The following is a 16,509-nucleotide window of genomic DNA, read 5'->3' as shown; positions in this document are numbered from 1 at the left end:
TCTTCGGGTGGCACATAGGTATTTCATATTTATGTCGTGCACTTGAAGAACTGTACAAAGATGTTGTCAAAATTTCTCCACATTAAAATCTAATTCGAAGACATAATTTTGCATTCCTGAATGGGATGGGGCCCTTACCGGAGGCATAAGGTGAGAAAATCATGTAGATGTTGTTGTGATTGTTGCACTGTTATTGTGGTGGCAAGAATGATGGACAAAACGTGGATGCATAACCCGAACTGATGCGCCAACAAATACTTGGACGAATTGAGGATTTTATTCTTTGCACGTACACACAACATGGGTGCAACTAGAATCCGGTATCCTTGTAGGGGTGTAACAACACGTTAAGGGAAACTTTTGAAAATGTTCGATTTCATTTAGTAAGGAATCGAATGGTGAAGACCTATAATATTTGGAACCATCACAGGAAACAATTACACAATGCTTCGTCTTCAAACGTGACAACAGTGGGCCATGTTGAACCTAATATGGATCCTAATGAACAAGTCATGGAAATCTTAAATGACGTTTTTCCATTTGCGTCGACAAATACCAATCAGGAAGTGGAAGATGACGTGCCTACACCAATGGATAGGGAGAATTGAAGAATATGAAAAATTATTAAAAAAATGCCAACCAAGAGTTATACCCAAGGTGTGAGGGATTTTCCATTCTCACAACTATTGTGGAACTAATGCACGGAAAAATAAAGTATCGTATGTTGAACCAGTGTTTTGATTATTTTTTGGGGGTTTATCAAGAGAATGCTACCAAAGGACAATTGTTTGCTGAAAGACCATAGAAACGCTCAAAAGGTGTTGAATGGTCTCTGATTGGGTTATGAAAAAAATTCACGCTTGCAAAAACAATTGTGTACTATTCTATAAGGAGAATGAAGCATTGGATAAATGTCCTATATGCAATGAGTCGAGGTTCAAAATGTCATCTCAGAATAGATTGATGAAGATTCCACAAAAAGTCATGCATTATTTACCTTTGAAGCGTAGGTTGCAGCGGTTATATATGTCAACACATACTGCCACCGACATGAGATGGCATAACGAAAAGTGGGTAGATGACGATGTCCTGAGGCATCCTGCTGATGAAGAAGCATGGAAAGAGTTTGATCGAATGTTCCCTGGTTTTGTTGCTAATCCTTGGAACATTAGATTGGGACTTGCCACTGACGAATTCAATTCGTTCGGGGTTCTAAACCAACACCACAATACTTGGCCGATTTTTGTATTTTTGTATAATTTGCCGCCATGGAAATGTATGAAAAAAAAGATTAATGATGATGACTCTATTGATAATTGAGGATCCTGGTCGGGTGATTAGATTTTGGAATAGCTTAACTGGTAGGATTTTGCTCTGTTCGGGACAAATGTCAGTAGGACCATACCTTCTACACTTATGAACTGGGCATACAAGTCTATGTTTTTTGAGCTCCCGTATTGGTCAAAACTAAAATTGAGTCACAACCTTGATGTTATGCATGTTGAGAAAAATGTATTTGACACATTGGTTAGCACAATTCTAGATATTGAGGGCAAGACGAAGGACACGATCAAAGCTCGTCTTGATTTGGAACAATTGGGAATACAACGAGGTTTATGGATGAATAGGGACAATGATAAAGCCATAAGGGATCTTGAGTTTTTTTTTTTTTTTTTTTTTTTTTTTTTGTGAAACTGAATGACAAAAAATAATTTTTAAAGTTTTTGTTGTCTGTAAAGTTTCTCGATGGGTATGCTTCAAATATCGCGCATTACGTGAACATTGACATGGGTAAATTAGCTGGCCTAAAAAGTTATGACTGTCATGTGGTTCTGCAATGCCTACTTCCTGTTGGTATTAGACATCTCTTGGCAGATGATGTGGTGAAACCAATTATGTTGTTGTCCAGTTTTTTTTCTCAATTGACATCAAGAACATTGCGAAAGACGGATGTTAATCAGTTGCGCCATGACATTGTGCAAGTTCTATGCAAGTTTGAGATTATATTTCCTCCGGCTTTCTTCACAAGTATGATCTACGCGATGGTTCACTTACTGGATGAGGCATTGCTTGTTGGACTAGACAACTTTCGATGGATGTATCCAATAGAAAGGTATTTATTCCTCGTCATATTTTTTAATCAATATCTTACGATTAGTAAAATTTGTATCGTATCGTTTTATTTTGGCAGGCTTCTCGGAGACTTGAAGGAAAGTGTACGAAACAAAGCGAAGCCCAAATGATCAATTATACAAGCTTGGGTGGCATATGAGGTGTTCGTGGCTGGAATTTCTGTCGGGGATGTCTCCTAGCCGACGAGCACATAGCTCCCCGAGAGGTTGGCGCCGGTTGATGCTTTCTGTCGGGCTTCTGCTTTACTGGCGGGCTTGTCGGGCAAGGCAGAAAGAGAAGGACAGAGTTAACTTTGAAAGATGCCTTTGTGGGGCCTTAGGTATAGGCTTTGAGGCTCACAATCAAGATTAACTTTTTAAGTGCTCAGGCGTGCCACTGCCATCTTTAGCATGGCAGATGTAAAATGGATGTTGAATTTTAGTTGTACATGTACTCGAGAGGCTGTGTTAGTTATGACAGGTGCCTTTGTGGGGCCTTAGGTGTAAGCCTTGAGGCTTCCGATCAAGAACTAACCCAGTACTCAAATATACGATGTCTGTTTTATTGTTTGTAGAAGTGTTATAACCATTATACTTCTGATTATCCAAGCTCGCAGAGCAGAATGAACTCAAATATGTGCCTTTGTAGGGCCTTAGATATAGGCCTTAAGGCTTCCCATCAGAATTCCTTCTATATTCAAACGTTCTACTATAATCATAATATAATAGAAATAAAACTAAGAGATAGGTCGATTACTTGCGCCCTAAGTAACTTCGGACTTCTTGTTATCAAAGCTTGTCGTGGATGGGTGAAGTCCACATAAGGTTCTTTTTTATGCCTTGAGGCCAAGGACTTTTGAATGATCAATCTTATATGCCCGAGAGCTTAGAACTTAGATCTGGTTTGAACTGTGAAGACATATTCAAATTGGATTCAATAACTGAGAGAGTCTTTTAATCATCATCTTCTAGAAATAACTTGAATACAACTGGAAGTATACAACATAGTGCTAGGCTAATGAATGAAAAGACAAAAACAAAGAGGGTCGGGCAAGGCTGATCGTCTTGCAACTTCCTATCTTTGTGGTTTATCAAGGGGTTTGAGAGCTTTAGAAAGGGGGGGTAGGGAGATGAGTTTACAGAAAGAAATCGATACTACAGCAAGCTTAGGACAAGGTAGCAGAGCTATTACAAAGGCTTTAGGTGAAGGTTTATCCCAAAAGGGATGAAGGCTTGGGCTGACTACAGCTTCATTTGAAGGCAAATCTGGTTTTGAGCAGAGTTTGTGCTTGTATTTGTTTGTTTGATTGAGTGTCTTTAGTTCTGATTTCTCTTTCTTCTTTTATAGACACTTCGGCTTGGCCTCCTGTAACAGTAATCTTGCCTGAATGCAGCTTGAAGGGTAATGACTCATCAGCTATTTACTTGTATTGCCATTGTAAAGTGCTTTTGGGCTGATTAGTTGGCTGGTCTGTACCACTTGGTCTCTAGGCAGGTGAGCAAGTGGTGCAAATGATCTGCACCTAGTCGGGAAAGGCCTTTTCTGCCTTCTGGGCTTTGGTTGGGCTTCGAGCTTTTCCCTTTTCCAGAGCTTCTTTTGGGCCAACTCCTTCTTGAGCCAAAGTTCAAGTTTTAACCCAACCATGAGGTGCTTACATTTTGTGGAATGTATTTAAAGGATGTTGAGACAACTTTCAATCGTCCTTCTCGCAATAATGATGAGGGTGTGAGAAGGGAGAAACTTTCAGTTTTTGCCCAAATCGCTCGACAATTATGACGAGACATGGAGGTAGCACATTGGTTCATACTCAACAATTTTAACAAGACATTGTTATACGTAGACGAGCATGAAGATATGATAAAGCAGGCACATCCTTCACATTTGTATGTCAAGAAACACCGTGAATTGTTTTCGCGGTGGTTTCTCAAATATTTAAGTTTCAAGTGTTTTGTATTGGACATATATATAGTACCAATTATTTTGCTGGAACTAACAAATTTAAATGTTTGTCTAATATTAGGTGAATCAATTGAAAGCATCGAATTCCTCGGCTTATAGTGAAGAATTATATGACCAATTCAAGTTGAATTGTACTCGGGTTGCCATGTCAACGGTGTCAAGTTCTTAGCGGGTGCATGAGATGACAAGTTGTGTATGCAAAGCAGCGGTGTTCATGTCCCAAGTGGAGGCGAAAGTACAAACATTGAATTCTATGGCAAACTAACAAGTGTTGTGCAATTGCTTTACAAAGACCGGTGTCAAGTGATCCTATTTAAGTGTCGATGGTCTGATACAAACCCAAATAGACAGGGAAGTGTGAAAAGAGATCATGGATTACTATCAGTGAACACTACCAAAACTTGGTACGATGACGACCTTTACATCTTAGCAAATATGGCAAAACAAATTGTGTATCTAGATGACCCTAAAGCCCAGAGGGGTAGGAGAGTTGTTCAGAAGATGGATCTTAGGAACGCGTATGCTATACCAGAAGAAAACCTTATTGATAACGACATCGACAATGTTGCTGACCAATGTCTAGAATCTTCGATGGAAATTGGTGTTCAAAACACTCCGATATACTAATCTTATCCAAGAACCATTTCAGATAGAATGAGTATCTTCAATCGAAATACCAATTCATTTGATCACAATTGACCTCGGTAATCTTCCACGATACGATGGTCTAATGCGCATAAACGACAATGGTGACGTACCTATTGATGATGAAGAATGAGACACTAAAAATGATAATAGTGACGAAAGTGAAAGCTATTATAGTTCGGATCGAGATGAATGCAATTTATTTGTAACTTTTTTTGTAAAACACATTAAATGGTTAATGCATTATATAAATTAAATTATATATATATATAATTTTAAATTAAATTTTATACCCCTAAAAACTATAATAATTATACGTACAAAATAAATAGATTTAAATCTACTTAATATATATATATATATACCATTGAACTTGATGTGATACGAATTATTCGAAACTAATTTCAACGATCCAACCGTCAAACTTGCTTGTATATGCTTCGAGATCGCATCATTAAAGAATCGCAAAAAAAAAAAAAACATTCAGAGATCAAGTAACCGAACAAAACTTTTCGACGGTTATAAAACGAAAAATCACGATTTAACGGTTATTATAACTCCGATTTTGATGATTTTTTAAAGCTACACTCCTTGACCCTATATGAATAAAATGAATGAATTCGATCTTCAATTTAAAATATTTACACTAGTAGGTACCACAAAATCTTATGTTATACTTAATGAAAGTATGAATACACTCTTAAGTGTTAGTGAATCTATTGTTTTGATGGGATACGCATTCTACGAAACTAGTTTCAACGATCCAAACGTCAAACATGTTTGTATATACTTCGAGATTGTATACGCCAAAAATTGCAAAAAACAAACATTCAGAGATTAAGTAACCGAACAAAACGTTTCGACGGTTATAAAACGAAAAATCATGATTTAATGGTTATTTTAATTCCGATTTTGATGATTTTTTACAGCTACACTCCTTGACCCTATATGAATACAATGAATGAATTCGATCTTCAATTTAAAAAATTACACTAGTGGATACCACAAAATCTTATGTTATACTTACTGATAATATGAATAAACTATAATAATTATATATATTAATTTAACAATTTTATACCCCTAAAAACTAAAATAATTATAATATATATATATATATATATATATATTAAATTATGTGTTTTAATGTTTTGAAGTAATATTTATGTGCCAAAGTGTGCAAATTTTAGAAATTATTTTTTTTTTTTAACGGGTCATAACGGGTCAGGTCACTTTAAAGTGACCCGACCTGTCAAGGACCTGTTAAGATAACAGGTGTGACACGACACGACCCTAAAGTGACCTGACCTGTTAAGGACCTGTTAAGATAACAGGTGTGACACGACACGACCCGTTAAGATAAACAGGTGTTACACAAAAACGACACGAACACGATAGTCACGACCCGTTTGCCAGGCCTACTCACCGGTGCCCCCACACTCCAGACCAGATGTCGCAATCGGGATCCACAACCAATGCCTCGGGTACACAGCCAAGTATACTATCCTAATTTACTCCCTCATTCCCATGTTAACTTAGTTTTGTTATTTTAGGTTCATTTTGTTAAGTTATGTCCTTTAAGGATTAAAAAGTTATCATATATATATATATTGTTTATTGTTGTCATCGTTCCGAATCTATTATTAAACTATTGTGATCATTGTGTTGGATACGTATATTGTTTATATTATTTTCAATGTTTTGGGAAATATTTTAATTATAGGGAGGTTATGCCAAAATTTAGTATGATTTGTTATTAGTTTTGGGTTAACGTTAATTTTTCATTTCCTTGCAGCCAAGAAAAACACTGGGGGAACCTTGTCGGCAATTGAAGACAACGAAGGTCACCCGAGTGACTAACGGTCGTATCACAATTGGATATGATGAGCGACATCGGCCATTACCAACAGTGGAGTAGCATAGTGCATTGGCCCACGACATTGGGAACGTCGTGCATACCTTTTGCCCTATGCGGTGGAAGTCTTGGAAGGCGATGCCGGAGAAGGTGAAGAACACGGTGCGCAATCATTTGTCGGTAAGTATTTTTGCCTTTTTAATGCTTTTCATGTAAAATTTATATATTTATATTTATTAATGTCTTTTATTACTAATACTTTCATAATATTTGTTACATTGTAGAGAAACTACAATTTGGATGACATCAACGAGGACATGTTGGCGTACCTCAATTGGCTTTACTCCGAACGCTACTAGCAGTGGAAGAGTGACTTGCACCAGTATTTCGAGATGTTTGGTGATCCGCAGGTCACTCTCGAGGAAGGTTGCCCAAACGAGCTTGAAGACCGACAAGATAGTTGGGTTTGGCTTTGCGGTTATTTTCAGGAGCCGGGCTATGTGGTGCGTTTTTAATTAGGACTTCTTTCATGTTACTTCTTAAATTTTTTACTAATGTTTATTATGATTTTTTTTATGTTCTTTAAATATTACAACTAATATGTTTACTTTGCGTATAACAGAAGAAGGCGAAGACAAATAAGGGCAATCTGGAAGAAGACTCTTCTTCACCATTCGGTTTCAAAGCCTTTCTCATATAGGATGGAGATGCGCGGAAGGTATATATTACAACTTTCATTTCAAATTTTAAAATGTCGCTAATAATTTTTGTTTATGTTTTCGTACTAACATTTTGCTTATCTTTTTCTATTTCATGAGGGTTCAAAATTCCCGGAGATCGACGTCTTTGCTGACGTTTATGTTTAGCCTGGGATGAGTTGACCGAGTCCTTTCATGTAAGTGATTTCCTAGGCATTAAAGATTTATACTAATTATTTCAAATTGTTTTTTTTATTAATAATCCATGTTTTTTCACAGGAGACTATGGTGGAGAAGGGTTAGTCGTTGCTTCAGGAGTCCGCCTCCCAGCTTCACTTGGACACACCAAGTATGTGGATCCCCCCGAAGATGCAGGCTTTCACATCCTTACCGAGACATTCGACCACACTTTCGGTCAGAGGCTAGGGACATATTGTCGAGGGATGGAAACCTTGGTGATTGAAACTAAAAATAGTACAAGGCATATCAAAGAGGTTATGCTTGTTCCTGATTTAGATAAAAACTTGCTAAGTGTAGGTCAAATGCTACAACATGAATATTTCTTAATGTTTAGAGATGATAAAGTTGAAATATTTAAAGATAGAAGCCTTTAATGACTGTTATGAATGCTCAACAGACTGTACAATTCATTCCTCAACAGACTGCACAATTCATTCCTCAAGACTCATGGATTGTTGATTCTGGTGCATCGCACCACATGACGGCTGATATTGGTTCCTTGTCTCAAGCTACACCATTTGATGGTCTTGAGAAGATAACAATCGAAAATGGTACTGGTTTGTCAATATAGAGTATTGGTTCGACTACATTGCAAACTGATACTCATTCTCTTATTCTTAATAAAGTTTTACATATTCCACACATTGCTAGAAGTTTATTATCTGTGAAGGAATTATGTGTTGATAATAAAAGCTGGTTTATATGTGATGAGATTGATTTTTTTTTTGTGCAGGACAAGAGGACAAGGGAAATAGTGTATTAAGGAAAGAGTAAGCCTGAAGAATTGTTCTAGATTCCAGTGGTCAAGTATGGAAAAGGGTTGAAATGTAGTTCAAGGAATCCAGTGGCATAAGTAGGTAAAACAATAAAGTTTGATGTTTGGCATCAGAGGTTGGGGCTTCATTCCTCTGAGATATTGTCATCAATGTTACAACAATCCAATATTTCAGTTTCTGTACACAGTAGTGATAGTGTCTGTATCCCGTGTATTCAAGGAAAGATATCTAGAGTTCCATTTCCATCTAGATCAGCTAAATGTACATCTCCTTTTGACAAGATCCATACTGATATTTGGGGTCCAGCTCCTGATCGGATCATATTTATATATATTTTTACTTCGAATTCACTCGTCTTTTCTTAGTTAGTTCCTTATATTTTTGAGCTATTTATGTTATTTTTGTGTTTATAGGATTTGTTATGCAAAGAAAATAAAAATAGCATAAATGAGTTTTAAATAATAAACAGAAAGAATATTGATTTTATTTTTGGATTGGGTTTTATTTTGGTTTATTTTATATGCATTGAATTGATTGTTTCATAGAATATTGGTTTTGGATTTGTTACTTGAATTTGTTCTTAATTCCCAAACTGCTACTAATTTAGAGTTTATGATACAAATCAATTTTGTATTATATTGTGAAAGGAGAATCCAAGAAGGTAGGCTGCCAGCGGAAGAAAAGTAAAAGGTCAGAAAAGAAAAATAGGGAGACAGCTGGGGGAATAATTTTGGAACAAGAGGAGAGATAGAAGGGATTGATGCGGGCCCTTGCAGGTGGAAAGCTGTGAAGACCGACAGAATTGAGGGCAGCGAGGCAGCCAGGAGAAAAAGGAAAATAAAATAAGGGAATCCAAGAGAGAAAAACGTGCAGGACTGATGAAGTGAAAAAAAAAGAGAGAAGTCAGAGGGCATGTTATGTAGGAGCACGGGGAGAGAAGTGGGAGACAGCTACGGGAGGACACGGATTGGAAGGAATACAAAATTAAAAGCTGTCTGAGTAGTTTGGGAGTTAGGCGGGATAGAAGGGAAATAAGAAGGGAGAGACGGGATTGGCAGAAGAGAGAAGGGGGTGGAGGGAGGAAAATAATAAAAGGAGGAAAAGAGGTCAGAAGACAGGGGGGTCTGGGAGCGGGAGAAAGGAGCTGCCCTTTGGGCAGCTCGCAGGAGAAGGAGAGGTCAGACGCGGGGAGAGACTGACAGCAAAGTCAGGTGCACAGAAAGGAGGTGTGCTGCCTCTTGGGCAGCGTGATGCAGTGACGGAAACAGTGAGGACAGAGAGCTGCCCTTGGCAGCCTTGAAAAACAGAAAGAAGAATAAGGAACCAGAGCAACGCTGCCCCTTGGCAGCGAGAGGGAGGAACCAAGAGAGAAGGAGGGGGACTGACGCAAGGGCAGCGTGGGCAGAAGCAGCAAGCACTCTCCTCTCTCTCGGTTAAATCTTTCTAAAACTTCTATTTTATTTCTATTTTTAATAATGTGTAAATAAACTGATTTTGGTTAGAGGTTAATTCGAAACCATGAATATATTTGTAATATGAATTGATTACCTTCGGTTGTGATTTCATAAGTTGTGATTTCAATTTACTTATCCGTTCGTATAAAAACTGATTTGTGTATGTTGGTTGAGAGTGCACGCTTAATTTACATGCATGAATTTGATGCTAGAATATAAGTGAATTTCACCTAATCGTTATGAATTTATTTTCACAAGTAGTAAAGGTTGCTAGTCACAATCACGTTAAGTAAATTCTTGGCAAGAGTATCATGCTTTTCATAGTTACGAATGCCTCGTCAATGCTTATAGTTTTCACAAAGTTTAATGATCTTTGATTGTATCGCTATTGTGCTTTTCACGTAGGGGACTTTTGAAGAATGTTTTGAATTGTTGTATGCGTTTTTCCGTCCAATTCAATAACTTAAGGAAAACTTGAAGATTAAAAAAGTGTTGTTCACGGTTAATCTGGAGTATTGAGATTCACAATTTATTGAAAGAACAACTGAAAATCAATTTAGGTTGCATATGTGTCATGTGTGGAGAAAACCCTCTAGCTAGTCCGTCATTTATCATTTTACCTTAATTTTATGTTTTTGTCAATTCTGTAATTTATTTAAGTTTAATTTACTTCTAGTCAAAACCAAACACCCTTCCATTATTAAATTATATTATTTAGTTAGTTTTCTTTATTGTTAGTCTTTTAATTTAATTTCCGTCCATTTCAGTTCCTAGTGTTTAATTTAATTGTTTTCATTATTTTGAGTCATTTTAAGTGTGTTTCGAGTTATTAGAGTTTTTAGCCTAGTTTTGTGTCCTTGAGTCTTATTTAATATTTTTAAGTTAATTTAATAGATTAGCAATCCCTCCTAATCCCCGGCCTAGAACGATACCCTACTTACATCTATACTACAATTGTCAAAAAGAGGGTTTAATTTGTGTGTCAAGTAATTCACGCATCAAATTTTGGCGCCGTTGCCGGGGATTAGCAACTTTGCTAATCCTTTTATTTTTGTTTTTGTTTATGTTTATATTGGTGTTTGTGTATTTTACTTTTGATATTTGATTTATTTTTCTTTCTTTGATTTTAGGTTCAAATGGAGCCGAGGGAAATTTAAAGGAAAGATGCGTCCGGCTAAAGACGTTAAATCAAGCGCTTCTTGGGAGGCAACCCAAGCATTCAACGAAGGGAGACTTTGGAATCACTAACCCAATCAGCTTTGCATTCTTCCACCCTTATCTTTACTGCTTTCATTTTGTTTTGTTTAGTTATTTGTGTTATTTGGTTGATTTCAGTGAATTTGTGTTATTTAGTTTAAGTGTGGGGGAAGGTTAACCAAAGTCTCTTTACATTAATTTACATATATAAAAAAAAAAAAAAAAAAAAAAAGATAAAATTTAAAATTAATGCAAAAAAAAAAAAAAAAAAGTAGTACAAATATTTTACAATGATGTAAACTAATAGTATTCATTGGTCGGGTGGTGCTTCAGTAGTAGGCGGGGCTTCAGCAGTCGGCGGGGCCACAGAAGGAGGAGGCGGCAGAGGTTGATCAGTTGGAGCTTCACTACGCGGTGCCGCTCCAGAAGACGAAGGCAGATGTTGTTGGAACAAACCCACAAACCTCCGATGATCAAGTAAAATTTGACCATCGGTGTCCTGCATCTGGTCAATCTTCCTCTTCATGCTGGTGGCATAGCTGTGTGCGAGCTTGTGCAATTCCTTATTCTCATGTTTGAGCCCTTTAATCTCTTGCTTGAGACTCTGTATTTCAGCCACCAACGATTCAACGTGACGGGTTCGAGCATATAGGCGTTGGGCCATGTTGGATACGGAACCCGCACACTGCACGCTAAGAGCCAGAGACTCCTTAACCGCCAATTCATCAGACCGTCTAGCGAGCAGTCTGTTATCTTTAGGAGTGACAATGTTCCGGGCCACCACCGCTGCTGTCATATCGTTCTTCATCACCGAAGCCCCAACGGTAAGAGGACCGGTAGGGGATATGAAGGTTGGCCGCCATATGTTGTCTGGTGAAGGCGGAGCTGCCTCTTCACGAATGTTCAAGTCAAAACGTCGATCAGAAGGGCCTGCCATTTTCTGAAGGTGTTGAGAAAGAAGAGTCAGACTGATCAAGATTTCGGAAGTGCAAGAAGGGAGTGTTTACTGGAGGGATAAGTGTGTTGTGGAGCAAGATTAACGCCTCTATAAAAAGGAAGAAATCAAATAGGCGCTCCTCAGAAATTGAAGAGGCGTCCTCTCGCAAATCGAAGAGTCGGGGCTCCTTTCTCGAACGCCTGATTCTTTTCTCAAAAGAGGAGTCTCCGTTCTCAAAAGACGGATTCTTTTCTCAATTGAGGCGTTTAATTTCTTAAAAGTTGGGCTTGCTCAGAAACCACGAGCCGAATCCCGGATTTCGAAAGATCACTTTGTCCAGACGTGTCGTCACTCGTCACATGCAACCGGTAGCTTTGCGGAAATTACGGGCAGCTTTGTCAGAAAGCGCGTAATTTGTACTATTCATCCATCCACCGGCTGCCGACAATGAGTGAGAGAACAGTTCCGGTTGTGAAGAAAAGCCCTATAAGTATCTACCTTCGCCTTCCACAGCAAAGACACACCCTCTCCGCACTTCTTCATCTCCGAAAATGCATTCCCAAAGAATCCTCTTAAGTTACTCTGTGTTCCTCATTCCTTGGGATACTCCTGCGAACAACCCATTCAAAGCAAAAGTATTTCATATCATAAAGGTTGAAAGCAAGAGTATCTCATATCATGCATTCTCCATGTCCTTTTCCTTGTCTTTGTTCTAACCTGCAGGACATGGAGAAATTGCTCTCGAGTACTCGTCTTCCACTGCTGATGTACTTCCAAAGAAGCTGCCACATCTACCTGAAGAACAGATAAGGCAAGCGAAAATGATACCAACAGCATGTGGAGACAACGTGCAGAAGAAACAAGCAGAGAAGAATGCAGCTTGCACAATCATCCCAGCGGAAGGAGTCTGAGATGAAGAACTAGAGAAGCTGCCACATCTGCTTGGAGAACAAATAAGGAATTGAGCCTGCACAATCAACTCGAGAGCAGAAGGAATCTGAGTTGAAGAACTCAAAGAGCTTCAACAACATCACCAAAGAGCAAAGCTTCGCCGTACAATATCATCAAATCATCACTAAGCTAAGTGTCACCCCGTTCAAGAGGAAAGCTGTGGAAAGTCAACAAGCACGACCAATGATCACTTATTAGTTTTATTCATTATCTTTTATCGTGATTTTCAATTTTTCGTTTGCAATTTTATTTTATTTTATTTTCTTGCGTTACTTAACTGAATTATTTCTTTTCTTTGCAGGAACTTTTGGTTATTTCCACCCTTGAAGTTGATTGCTGAATTTTAGCTTGGGGGGTCATCGCTTGGTTTTACTACAAATTAGGGAAGTTTTCAGTCCAATTGCTTTATTTTGTTTCTTATTATTTATTTATTTTATTTTATTTTTATTTGCATTATAGTGTTTTCTGACATTGGGGACAATGTCAAGTTTAAGTGTGGGGGTAGAAATCTCTAGAATTTCATTTGTTTCTGTGTTGTTAGTTTTTGTTTTCTTAAAAAAAAAAAAAAAAAAAAAAAAAAAATCGGAAAATTTAAAAAAAAAAATCCAAAAATATTGTCTTGTTTCCCTTATTATTTTGAATTAGATTTTTTGTTAGTTTCCCGACCCAATGATATAATTGGATAAAATTTGAACCATGATCATCAAGAACTTAGTTAACATGTGTTTTGTGAAATTCCTTATTCTCTTGTTAGTTTTGTACATGTTTGACCATCTTTGAAAAACCAAATGCACATAGCCTTGTTAATGTGAAACTAAAGTATGACTTAAAGCTTCATATGTGAATTTAGTGACCATATACATCCTATGTGAGTTTTTGAGCCTATTGAAAGTGTGTGCATTTTTCATACACTCCTATTTTTTTATGTGTGATGAACTTATGTGAGATACATCTCTAGAACTTGCGTAACGATCTTTCAAAATGTTTGTCATTGATTGCATGAATTTGGAAATGATAGAGGCATTAGGTTTACCACTATGGCCCAAATAACCATGTTTCCCAAATAAGAATGATATCATTAGATTGCCAATTTGAGCCGTGTATGTTGAGCCTTTTATTTCTTATCACCAGATATGTCTACCCTTATACCTGAAACATTTTTTCCTTACCCTTTCCAAGCAAGCTAGTGAGCAATGTGAGATTGTCTTATGAGAAATGTTTGTGAAGTACTTTGAAGGTGTTTGGCAAAAGAATAAGTGTGGGGGTATTTCATGTTTGTAACTAAAAAAAAAAAAAAAAAAAAAAAAAAAAGAAAAGAAAAAGAAAGATTGTATACAAAGAAAATAAAAAGTTTTTAAAGTTTCAGTTTAAGAGTGTGGTTGGAGGTGCTAGAAGAATCGCTGGAAATATTGAGTTCTTATAAATCTAAACAAAAGAACTGCTTGTAGCTTGGAACTTGTGTTTACCTATTCTTTCATTTCAATAACCCTCTCCCTAAACCTCATTACGTCCAATAAAAGTCCTCTTGATTTAAGTTTTGCAATTATGACTGTGGAGAAGTGATCTTTATGCAAGCTTATGGTAGAACTTTCACATTTGATTCTTTGAGCGAAACACATTAAAACTAAACACATGTGTGATTGAGTGCATATCCCGTGAGAAGGTCACTAGTTTGCATATGATGATTTTAAAAATAAAAACTTGAAATTGCATTAGCATGGCTATCTCACACACTACACTTCAAGGATGATTCAAAGATTACTGCTAATATTTGAATAAGGAAAATGAACTTGGATTAGTTTGTTTGGTGCTAGCTATGGTTCTTGATGATTTGTTTTCTTGAATGAAATTCTATGAGGGTCACATAGAGGGAAGCTAATGTTTTTCTTGTTATTACTTTTTCATGTTTTCTTTGTTTTGCTCGAGGACTAGCAAAAGTTAAGTGTGGGGGTATTTGATCGGATCATATTTATATATATTTTTACTTCGAATTCACTCGTCTTTTCTTAGTTAGTTCCTTATATTTTTGAGCTATTTATGTTATTTTTGTGTTTATAGGATTTGTTATGCAAAGAAAATAAAAATAGCATAAATGAGTTTTAAATAATAAACAGAAAGAATATTGATTTTATTTTTGGATTGGGTTTTATTTTGGTTTATTTTATATGCATTGAATTGATTGTTTCATAGAATATTGGTTTTGGATTTGTTACTTGAATTTGTTCTTAATTCCCAAACTGCTACTAATTTAGAGTTTATGATACAAATCAATTTTGTATTATATTGTGAAAGGAGAATCCAAGAAGGTAGGCTGCCAGCGGAAGAAAAGTAAAAGGTCAGAAAAGAAAAATAGGGAGACAGCTGGGGGAATAATTTTGGAACAAGAGGAGAGATAGAAGGGATTGATGCGGGCCCTTGCAGGTGGAAAGCTGTGAAGACCGACAGAATTGAGGGCAGCGAGGCAGCCAGGAGAAAAAGGAAAATAAAATAAGGGAATCCAAGAGAGAAAAACGTGCAGGACTGATGAAGTGAAAAAAAAAGAGAGAAGTCAGAGGGCATGTTATGTAGGAGCACGGGGAGAGAAGTGGGAGACAGCTACGGGAGGACACGGATTGGAAGGAATACAAAATTAAAAGCTGTCTGAGTAGTTTGGGAGTTAGGCGGGATAGAAGGGAAATAAGAAGGGAGAGACGGGATTGGCAGAAGAGAGAAGGGGGTGGAGGGAGGAAAATAATAAAAGGAGGAAAAGAGGTCAGAAGACAGGGGGGTCTGGGAGCGGGAGAAAGGAGCTGCCCTTTGGGCAGCTCGCAGGAGAAGGAGAGGTCAGACGCGGGGAGAGACTGACAGCAAAGTCAGGTGCACAGAAAGGAGGTGTGCTGCCTCTTGGGCAGCGTGATGCAGTGACGGAAACAGTGAGGACAGAGAGCTGCCCTTGGCAGCCTTGAAAAACAGAAAGAAGAATAAGGAACCAGAGCAACGCTGCCCCTTGGCAGCGAGAGGGAGGAACCAAGAGAGAAGGAGGGGGACTGACGCAAGGGCAGCGTGGGCAGAAGCAGCAAGCACTCTCCTCTCTCTCGGTTAAATCTTTCTAAAACTTCTATTTTATTTCTATTTTTAATAATGTGTAAATAAACTGATTTTGGTTAGAGGTTAATTCGAAACCATGAATATATTTGTAATATGAATTGATTACCTTCGGTTGTGATTTCATAAGTTGTGATTTCAATTTACTTATCCGTTCGTATAAAAACTGATTTGTGTATGTTGGTTGAGAGTGCACGCTTAATTTACATGCATGAATTTGATGCTAGAATATAAGTGAATTTCACCTAATCGTTATGAATTTATTTTCACAAGTAGTAAAGGTTGCTAGTCACAATCACGTTAAGTAAATTCTTGGCAAGAGTATCATGCTTTTCATAGTTACGAATGCCTCGTCAATGCTTATAGTTTTCACAAAGTTTAATGATCTTTGATTGTATCGCTATTGTGCTTTTCACGTAGGGGACTTTTGAAGAATGTTTTGAATTGTTGTATGCGTTTTTCCGTCCAATTCAATAACTTAAGGAAAACTTGAAGATTAAAAAAGTGTTGTTCACGGTTAATCTGGAGTATTGAGATTCACAATTTATTGAAAGAACAACTGAAAATCAATTTAGGTTGCATATGTGTCATGTGTGGAGAA

Source organism: Malus domestica, chromosome 05, assembly GCF_042453785.1.
Source record: "Malus domestica chromosome 05, GDT2T_hap1".
Lineage (NCBI taxonomy): Eukaryota > Viridiplantae > Streptophyta > Magnoliopsida > Rosales > Rosaceae > Malus > Malus domestica.
The sequence above is the reverse complement of the archived record's forward strand: the minus strand, read 5'-3'. Positions refer to the sequence as shown.